Here is an 11,357-nt window from a genome sequence, read left to right as displayed (position 1 = left end):
TTTCCAACTAGGGTTGTAGCTTAGCAAGTAATAATAATAATAATAATAATAATAATAATAATAATAATAATAATAATAATAATATAGAAATATTTAAATCAGTATTTGGCGGCCTTGTTGATTATCTTAAATTGCGATATTTTATATTTTTCACAATTCTCCTGCACGTGTAATGTAATCTCTCTCTCTCTCTCTCTCTCTCTCTCTCTCTCTCTCTCTCTCTCGTATTTGACCTTCCTAGTGTATACAGCCTCTTAACTAGTGTTGTTAGTGTCGACTAAATTGTTACGTCTACAAAAGAATACCATGATTGTGGTTTGTAAATTTCTCAAGTTTCCGCTTAATGCATCCAAGGCCTCTCTCTCTCTCTCTCTCTCTCTCTCTCTCTCTCTCTCTCTCTCTATATATATATATATATATATATATATATAATATACACAATAAACGAATTTCTAATTTGACTGCCGTTATTAGAAGCATGTAGGCCTACTTTTCTGAATTTGAAAAGAATTATGGCCACAATAACATATCCTTATTATGTTTCTTTTTCGAAACTTGGTATCAGGTGAGATTATATTTAGAAGATAGTTAAAAAAAAAAAAAAAGTTTCAATGTACACCTCACCTTGAAGAACCACCGCATTGAATTTAAATTAACATAGGACACAACCTGCTATATCCGGATAACGCTCGCTTATCCGAATCATCCACGGGTAGTGCAGATTTATTATTATTATTATTATTATTATTATTACTAGCCAAGCTACAACCCTAGTTGGAAAAGTAAGATGCAATAAGCCCAAGGGCTCCAACAGGGAAAAATAGCCCAGTGAGGAAAGGAAATAAGGAAATAAATGAATGATGAGATTAAATTAACAATATATCATTCTAAAAACAGTAACAGCGTCAAAACAGATATATCCTATATAAACTATTAACAACGTCAAAACAGATATATCCTATATAAACTATTAACAACGTCAAAAACAGATATGTCATATATAAACTATAAAAAGACTCATGTTAGCCTGGTCAACATAAAAAAAAATTGCTCCAACTTTGAACTTATGAAGTTCTACTGATTCAACTACCCGATTAGGAAGATCATTCCACAACTTGGTAACAACTGGAATAAAACTTATAGAATACTGTGTAGTATTGAGCCTCATGGTCGTATAGTATATAATTTTCTCTCAGGATTAATATGCTTATGGGCGATGGCAATGGATTGGAAATCATATTGAAATGGGGACATCTGTAATGGTAGTACACCTTGAATGGTGGGAACACCTGGAATAGGGATTGCCTTCAATTGAGGACATTTGGAATGGGAAACACCTTGAATTCTGGACATCTGGATTGGGAAACACGAATTTAGGACACTGGAATGGTAGAACTCCTTGAATGGGAACATCTAGAGTGAGGTATACTTTGATTTGGAGACATCAGGAATTGGGGATATCTGGAATGGGAAACACTTTAAATTTGTGACATCTGGAATGATGGAACACCTTGAATAGTGGGAACATCTTGAATGGGAATTAGCTTCAATGTGGGACATCTGGAATGGTGGAACACCTTGAATTGGAGAGATCTGGAATGGGAAATACGGATTTGGGCATCTGGAATGGTGGAACTCCTTGGGTGGGAACATCCGGAATGGGAAATATGAATTTGGGACATCCGGAATGGTGGAATACGTTGGATGGGGGACATCTGGAATGAGAAATGCAAATTTGGGACATCCGGAATGGTTGGACTCCTTACATGTGAACATCGTGCACGGGGATCAGCTTCAATTTGGGACATCTATAATGGTTGAACACCTTAAACGGGGCATATCTGGAATGGGAAATAGGAATTTGGAACATCCAGAATGGTGGAACTCCTTTAATGGAGACATCTGGAGTGAGGTATACTTTGATTTGGAGACATCAGGAATTGGGGATATTTGGAATGGGAAACACCTTGAATTCTGGACATCTAGAATTGGAAACACGAATTCGGGACATCTGGAATGGTGGAACACCTGGAATGAAAAAGAACCTTTAATTTTGGACATTTGGAATGGGAAACACGAATTTGGAACTTGTGGAATGTTGGAACACCTTGAAGGGGGACGTCTGGAATGGAAAACACCTTGAATTGGTGACATCTGCAATGGTAAACAAAAATTCAGGACATCTGTAATGGTGTAGCACCTTGAATGGGGGCAACATCTGGAATGGGGATTACCTTCAATTTGGGACATCTGGAATGGAAACACCTTGAATTCAGGACTTTTAGTATTGTGGAGCGCCTTAAATGGGGGATATCTGGAATAGGGAATACCTTCAATTGGGAACATACATCTGGAATGGGAGATGTTTGGATTGGGAAACACCTTGGGAAAAGGGTGTCATCATTCCAAGCTGATTGCTGTCGAGTCAAGCAATTGGATGCAAGCAACAGTGTCCATATCTTGGTGTTATTAAAATTGAAGAAGTAAGAAAGTATAAAAAGCAAGAACTCGAGAAAGAAATATAAAGTAAAGTGGCAAAGGAAATTAAAAGAAAAAATTGAGGAAAAGAAAAGAGAAATTACCAAAATGAGGTTTGTAAATAGTAATAGCATAACAGATTACGTAGGAGAGCTTAACAGTAAGGAATGCCTCGAACTTATTAACTTATACTGAGATAGATTTTACAATAGCTATGCTAAATCTCTGTGATAAGTTTGGTTGGGAGTCACCAGGAACGGCTGGTTATTTGCAAATCCGCCTTTTAGTATCTAGTAAACGTTGACCCTTGTTATATGGATATAGTCTTACGATCATATTTGGGGAGTATGAATGTGTGTGTCTTGAGGTTCAGGTCATAAAAGTTTGTGGCAGGCATAACATCTATTATTTGCGATGGATCTATCGGAATCCGGACTTAGATTATTTCATCTTTAATTGTCTTCTTTCAATTGTGGCTAAAATACAAGAGGATGATAGAAATGCACAGTGTGTGCTTGTTGGTGATAACGCTTACCATTATGAGAGGTTAAATTCTGTTTCTCTTACCGATCGCCATGGTTTAAGAGCTTTGGACTTTCCCTCTGAATCAGTTTAGGTTTGGTAACTGCTTGGACCTAACATACTCTGACTCTCCTGGTTTTATAACAAAGGTTGGTTTCTCTAGTTGGAACGTCTGCTCATACCTTGGTTTCGTTTGTAATGAAGATTGAGCAGGCTGTCCCTGGTGTGTCATGCCCATGTAAGTAGACAGGAATGTTATTTTGAATGATCGCTTGCATTTGAATTGGTCACAATTGTATAAAAAGCGTTGTTTTCCTCTTGAATGAGAATCTGGTCAACATAATTGATAGGCGAATCCCTTCTCATATGCGACAGTACCTAAAGACAAACTTTGATTCAATGGCTATAGCAGGAGTCCTATCATCTTTGTAAAGGTAAGTGATCATATTTAACTTGGAATAATTATACCCAGCTAAGAGTTTTGCTAAGAGGGTTTCTGCTCCAGCTGAAATGGAATACAATTTGACTATGAAAGAATCCCCTTTTGGGACAACCCAAGAACATAAGTGGGTTGCTACCCTTAGATGTATTCACTTTGGTGTATACTTAACAGTTCCTCCTTTACTTAAACCAAATGGTTCTGTCACTCACTGTCCAAAGGAAAAGGCAACCCATTTGACTGATATGTTTTACAGTAAGCAGAGTAATGAGAAAATCAGTCTTCATCATTCCTTTTTTTTTCTTTAGGCTAAACTACTGAAACTAGTTTAGCATTTCGAACCCATGAAATTAAAACACTCATACTGGACCTCGATGTTTATGAGGTGTAGGTCCTAATGGTATTTTTCCATTTTTTTTTTTAATAAAGACTGCTAATTTCTTAGCTCCTAGGTTGTCTGTTATGTTTCACAAGTTTGCAAGAGGTTCTTTTTACAATTGTTTGAGGATTGGTAATGTTACTCCTTTAGGTAAATGTGTTTGTAGTAGCTCTAGCCCTGCTGATTACTGCCCAAATTCTATAGTTTTCATGTTACCTAAGTTTTTATAATGATTTATGGCAAAACGTTTAAATATGTATGCTGAAGGTAATCATCTATTCCCTAGTCTGGAATTTGGCTTTCTCATGGGCCTTGGAGCGTGTGATGTCGTTCTTACAATTTCTAAGTTATATAGAAATCCTTTGGTTATGGCCAGAAAGTTTGTATGATTGGCCTTGATTTTAATTGTGCCTTTGACCATGATAATCACGAGGTTTTTTTTTATTTCAAACTCTTAACAGTTGGGTGTAGGTGGGTCTTTTCTTTATATCGGTATGGAATATTTATGTAATAGATTACAAAGCGTAGTTGTTGATGGGCTCCATAGTGAGTATAGGAATGTGATGTTTGGTGTTCTTCAGGGTAGTGATCCTAGCCCATTACTTTTCATACTGCATACATATGGTCTCTGATTGGGCCTATAAAATAAACTTGAACATGCAGATGATGCTACTCTCTGTATCAAATTCATCTCCTGAATGTAGATCTGGGGTTACTGAATCCCTTGATAGAGATATATCTAAATTTAGTGCACGTTGCCCAACTACGGTGCATGAAGTTGAACCTTAACAAAACTCAGTGTTATTGTAAGTAGGTCGTGGACGGTGTTTCTTTAATTATAGTACAAACAACTTTAAAATTTTAACTTTAGTTTTGATTCTTGATTGCAAATTTACTTTTGAGGAAAATTTTTGGTCTGTTTATTCTTTAATTGCCCCCCCCCCCCCCCCATGGCTTATTGAGAAAGTGCTTCATCTTCAGTTGCAAAAAAAATGGCTTTTGAGAAAGTCTCAAGATTTTCGGTGATCAATCTATCCTGAATATTTTTTTTTTTTTTATTCTTCATTCTGCCTTGTATAGAGTATTGTTTTCCTGTCTGGTTTTCATGTGGCTACTCTCTTCTTAATTTGTTGAGCAAAAACTTGCTTACTATTTAAATCCGTATTTCTGTTTGAGTTCTTTTCGCATGTTGTATAAGACTTTCATAATTCTGATCTTCCTTTACTTTAAGATATTCCCAGACTGTACCATCCTGTAGGTAGTACCACGCATGCAGTCAATTATTATTATTATTACTAGCCAAGCTACAACCCTAGTTGGAAAAGCAAGATGCTATAAGTCCAAGGGCTCCAATAGGGAAAAATAGCCCAGTGAGGAAAGGAAATAAGGAAATAAATAAATGATGAGAATAAATTAACAATAAATCATTCTAAAAACAGTAACAACATCAAAACAGATATGTCCTATATAAACCATTAACAACGTCAAAAACAGATATGTCATATATAAACTATAAAAAGACTCATGTTAGCCTGGTCAACATAAAAACATTTGCTCCAACTTTGAACTTTTGAAGTTCTACTGATTCAACTACCTGATTAGGAAGATCAGTATTGTCTTCTCCATCCTAAGGCTCAACACAACACAGTATTTTAGATGTTTTATTCCCGCTGTGATCAGATTGTGGAATGATCTTCCTGAGCAGGCAGTTGAATTGGTGGGACTTCAGTTCAAACCTGCAGCGAATGTTTTTACGTGGAAGAGGCTGACATAAGTCTCTCTTCATAGTTTATATATGACAGATCTATTTTAACGTTGTCACTGATCTTAAGATATTTTATATTCTTTATTCATTAGTTCTTATATATTTTATTTCCGTATTTCCTTTCCTCATTGGGATAATTTTCCCCATTGGAGCCCTTGTGCTTATAGGTTCCTGCTTTTCCAACTTAGGCAGTAGCTTAGCTAATAATAATAATAATAATAATAATAATAATAATAATAATAATAATAATAATAATAATAATAATAATAATAATAATAATAATTAATACATACATACTATTAATAAAGGGTAACTATTCTTTCTTTCCAAATGTAATAATTTTTTATCTATGAGATTTTTCCCATTCTCTATATATATAATTTCACAAGAAATAAAGTTGGAGCATCTATAGTTTTTAAATATATTTTCTTAGTTCAAAATTAATCGCTATTATGCTTCCATCATCGGTTACTTTTTTATTTATTTTTTCTAAATAAAAGATTCGATTGTAGATAGTACACTACATCGTAAATTAATGCAATTTGAATAATATTTTAGAATATAAAACGAGTAATATCTAAAATACCTTTTATGTATTTCGTTACTGAAATTGAATCCTGGATGATGATACATCTCATAAACGCCATCATGAATAAAGCCTCAGTACTTGCTGATATGGAAAATCTCCAACAAATAAAAGGAAGAGATAACAATTGTCAACCACGTTTTATAGTCCATTTCTTTTAGCGATTCATATTTGCACCGACTCGCAGCGGTGCCCTTTTAGCTCGAAAGAGTTTCCTGATCGCTGATTGGTTGGGCAAGATAATTCTAACCAATTAGCGACCAGGAAATTTTTCCGAGCTATAAGGGCATTGTTGCAAGTCGCTGCAAATATGACTCGCTAAAAGAAATGGACTATAGTGTATTAATGAAAAATTTAACTTGAATCTTAATCAGAAATATGCATAAAACTTTTATAAGATTTTCTCTCTCTCTCTCTCTCTCTCTCTCTCTCTCTCTCTCTCTCTCTCTCTATTATAAGCTACCCGAGTCATGAATGCGGCATTTCATGTAACCACTATACTGGGATTGATCTAGGGGTTGGGGAATTCCTGTGAGTCATATCCCAGTGTGCTCTGTATTTTATGAACATGAAGTTATACTTAGGTGTATAAATGTATTATACCACACGGCCATAGAGATTTCTCTTTACGGCCGAGTGGTCTAAATAGTCTAATGTTCATCCTTATTTCTATCGGTCATGAGTTCGAGTCCTTAGCCGGCCAGTAATATTTTTCACAAAGGGAATTTCCCTATGGGTAGGTGATCCCATGGCAGAGCGAATTCTATATTTAAGGGTATTTTTGGCTTATTTGAAATATATATATATATATATATGTGTGTGTGTATATATATATATATATGTATATATATATATATATATAGTGTGTGTGTGTATGTATGTACACACATTTTATATATATATATATATATATGTGTGTGTGTGTGTGTATGCATGTACACATTTTATATATATATATATATATATACTGTATGTATATATATATATGTATGTATGTATATATATATATATATATGTGTGTGTGTGTGTGTGTTTGTATATAACTCAATCTATCTATCTATCTATCTATCTATCTATATATATATATATATATATATTTATATATATATATATATATATAATGTGTGTGTGTATGTATGTGTTTGTGTGTATATATGTATGTATTTCACCTAAATCGTTTTGTCATCGGAAAAAATCCTACCAAGGTTCTGTAGTAGAAAACCTATATACCATAAATTTTATGTATATAAGAATACATAGATCTTTGTAGATTTTGTAATGCATAGAACATTTTCCTAAAACTACATTTAGGTATTGAGAACATTCCGATTGAGAAAGGACTTAGACATGGAGACCTCATCTCTTAAATTATTCCCAGTATGCCTAGAAGTTTATAGATATTCAGATTGGGAAAATGTAGGATTTAATATTAAATGGGGAATATGTAGCTTAACAACTTGAGATTTGCCGATTGCATAGATCTGTTTTGTGAATCATGAGAGGAATTGAAAAAGATAATAGAAGATTTGCATAGAGAAAACAGACATGTAGGACTGCGAAGGAATATGAGTAAAACTAAGATAATGTTCTTTGAAAATGCAGACACCAAATAAGGGTTATGAAAGAACTTCTAGAGATTGTTGATAAATATACGTACTTAGAACATAAAGTAAGCGTTTCCCCAGAACTCGAAACCAAAATTGAAAGAAGGATAAACGTGGAAGGGAGAGCTTTTGGTAAGCAAAATGAGATTATGAAATGTAAAATGCCGCTTTCTCTGTAGAGCAAAATATTTAATCAGATGGTTCAACCAGTATTAACTTATGCATCAGAAACTTGGAGCCTTACTATAAAGACTTAGAACATATGCTAGTTACAACTCGGAGAGCTATGAAAGGAGTAATGATGGGATTAACACTAAGAGGCAGAAAAGGAGCAACATGGATACTATAGCAATCTAAAATAGAGGATATTCTAACAACATGTAAGAAAATGAAATGGACATGGGCAGGATATATAATGAGAATGTCAGATGATGGATGGACATTAAGAATTACCGAATGGGCCCCTTCAGATGGAAAAGTAAAGCAGGGTAAGGAAGAGAAGACGATGGGTTGACGAACTAAGAAATTTTGCGGGTGTGGACTAGCATAGAAATACCATGAACAGACGCAAGTGGAAAGACATGTCTGAGACCTTTATTCTGCAGTGGACTAGTAACAGCTAATGGTTATATATATATATATATATATATGTATATATATATATATATATATATATATCATCTCCTACGCTTATTGACATAAAGGTGTAGATTTCGCTAGTCGTCTCTATCTTGAGCTTTTAAATCTATACTTCTCCATCCATCATCTCTTACTTCACGCCTCATAGTCCTTAGCCATGTAGGCCTGGGTCTTCCAACTCTTCTAGTACCTTGTGGTGCCCAGTTAAAAGTTTGGTGAACTAATCTCTCTTGGGGAGTGCGAAGAGCAAGCTCAAACCATCAACATCCCCTCACCATGATCTCGTCCACATACGGTATCTGGATAATCTCTCCTATAGTTTCATTTCTAATTCTGGTTTGCCATTTAACTCACAATATTCTTCTGAGAGGTTTGTTCTCAAATCTACGAAATCTATTGGATATTGTTTCATTGTCATACTACGACTCATGTCCATACAGTAACACCAATCTCACTAAATTAATATATAACCTGATTTTTTGTGTGATTTCAGGCGATGTTATTTCCAAATTTTACTTAACCTAGCCATTGTCTGATTTGCTTTTTTTTCAATCATTCATTAAACTCCAACTCTTAAGTACCCAAGTGGCTGTATTAGAGATCATAGTTCCTATTTAAATTATTCCACCTCATTAATCCTTTCTCCTTCCAATATTTCATCTTCCATCACATATTCCGTTCTCACCATCTCTGTCTTTTTTTTCGAGTTATCTTGAGCCCGTATTAATGGACTAAAGAGCCTCATGAGGTGAAAAGGACATGAGAGAGACGCTGTATATCAAAACACACACTCATCAGCTACTTCTACAACATTAGCCACTCATAAGGCTACAGATAATGGTAATCAGACTATGTTATTTTCCTCTGTAGTGACACTTGTTTTGTTAAATCCAGTTACCTAACATTCTATAGGTCCTAATACATAATAATGCAATGTTCCACCAACCTATCTTCTGTCTTTCTCTCCGTAGTCAAACGTCTATATTCTTTCATTCACATTCAGCATGCATACTTCACTGTCACATTATGAATATCACTCAATATTCTAACACTGAATCCATGGACATTTCCAGTCCTCTTTCCAAGCTTTTCCACACGCCTTGATTCCTTTCTTTATCAAAAGTATTCAGTGTCTCGCCTCTTCTCTCGTCTTACGTCATCTGTTATATCCAGTTCACGTTTTCAGTATTTACTGACACGGGCATTACCCACCTAAACAAACCTTCTATGTCTTTTTAACCGCCAGCGTGATGGTGGAAGTGGCCAAACCCAAGACGTGGACTGACATGTCTGAGACCTATGTCCTACAGTGGACTAGAAACTGTATATGTAAATTCATATGTACATATTGTATATTACGTGCATATATTTTATATACGTATAATGTAGTTTTACGGATGTATGTGCGTGCGTCTGCATATGCAAGTCTGTATTTATAGATGGATGTATCCACTTATATCCATTATGAATTAAATTTCTCCCCATTATTATTATTATTATTATTATTATTATTATTATTATTATTATCATCATCATCTAAGCTAAAACCCTAGTTGGAAAAGCAGGATGCTATAAGCCCAAGGTCTCCAACAAGGAAAATAGCCCAGTGAGGAAAGGAAATGAGGAAACATAGAATTGTGTGCCTGAGTGTACCCTCAAGCAAGAGAAGACGGGTAAAGAGAGACTGTCACTGTCCAAAACTAGAGAACAATGGTTTGATTTCGGAGTGTCCTTCTAGAAGAGCTGCTAAAGTCTCTCTTCTACCCTTGCCAAGAGGAAAGTGGCCACTAAATAATTACACATTACAGTGCAATAGTTAACCCCTTGATTGAAGAAGAATTGTTTGATTTTTTTTAGTGTCAACCGGTGTATGAGGGAAGAGAAGAATGTTTAAAATATGGGCTAGACTTTGCGATGGATGTGTAGGTAAAAGAAAAGGGTATCCACTGTAGTACTGCCTGGTTATTCAATTGGCTCATTAACATTGGCTTTGATATTTGTAGTGGTGATTATATTTGATAATTATGCATAAGTAGTTCTTTAACGTACACTGCTTTTATCTCTGGATGACTTTTAATTCGTATTTATAATTAATATTTTCATAACTAACAAAGGCCATGTCGAAGGAATACGAAGCAGTGAATGCAAATATAATACCAGTTAGACTCGTTACAACTAGTTCTGTTGTTCTTTGCATGTGACCTCAAGCTACGTAAGGATATTTACAGATATCGCATCACCCCGAGACGAGATCCTGATACAGGATTCTGAAATTATTTTCATTCTAATTAAAGTTTGTTTTGACATTAAGGAATAAGTTAGTTCATTTTAGGACTGTAAATGTTCCATATAGATAAATTTCAGTTGGAAAAAATATTTTTGAAGATTTTTATCCTCTTTTATGTACCGCAAATATTCAGAAAAATCCGAAATTGTCTTGGAATACTTTAAGAAAATAAGTCCTTTTCTATTAACACCACTTGCGCTGGTTACCTTTGCAATGCGCATGTTATAGATTTAGGCATAATAAACAAACCAATAACTTTGACCTATCTATATATACTCACCATAATACACTACAAATTTGATTTCGTACGCACTCATACAGTCTGATAGGATGGGACAAGACATCACCTGTAAGTTCTATTTTTTTTTTTTTTTTTCATCTTTTCTTTTGGTCCAATGGCCTCGAATACACTGTGGGAAACAAGGTGTAAATTTATGAAGGGATTGCTAAGCCAGTTGCATTTATGGAAGTGAAATTTGGAATATGAGTTAGAATGAAAGGAAGAAGATTAAGCCGTTAAAATGAACTGTTAAGTGTGGCGAAATGTAAAAGTGGAAACATTTGTAGCATAGGGGAAAAGATGTATCGAAAATGTTGAGAGGGCTTGGTCATGTGGAATTGAATGGATGATGAGAAATTAGTGAAAATAGTCTATAAT

The sequence above is a fragment of the Palaemon carinicauda genome, chromosome 41 (assembly GCF_036898095.1).
Source record: "Palaemon carinicauda isolate YSFRI2023 chromosome 41, ASM3689809v2, whole genome shotgun sequence".
NCBI classification, from domain to species: domain Eukaryota; kingdom Metazoa; phylum Arthropoda; class Malacostraca; order Decapoda; family Palaemonidae; genus Palaemon; species Palaemon carinicauda.
The sequence above is the reverse complement of the archived record's forward strand: the minus strand, read 5'-3'. Positions refer to the sequence as shown.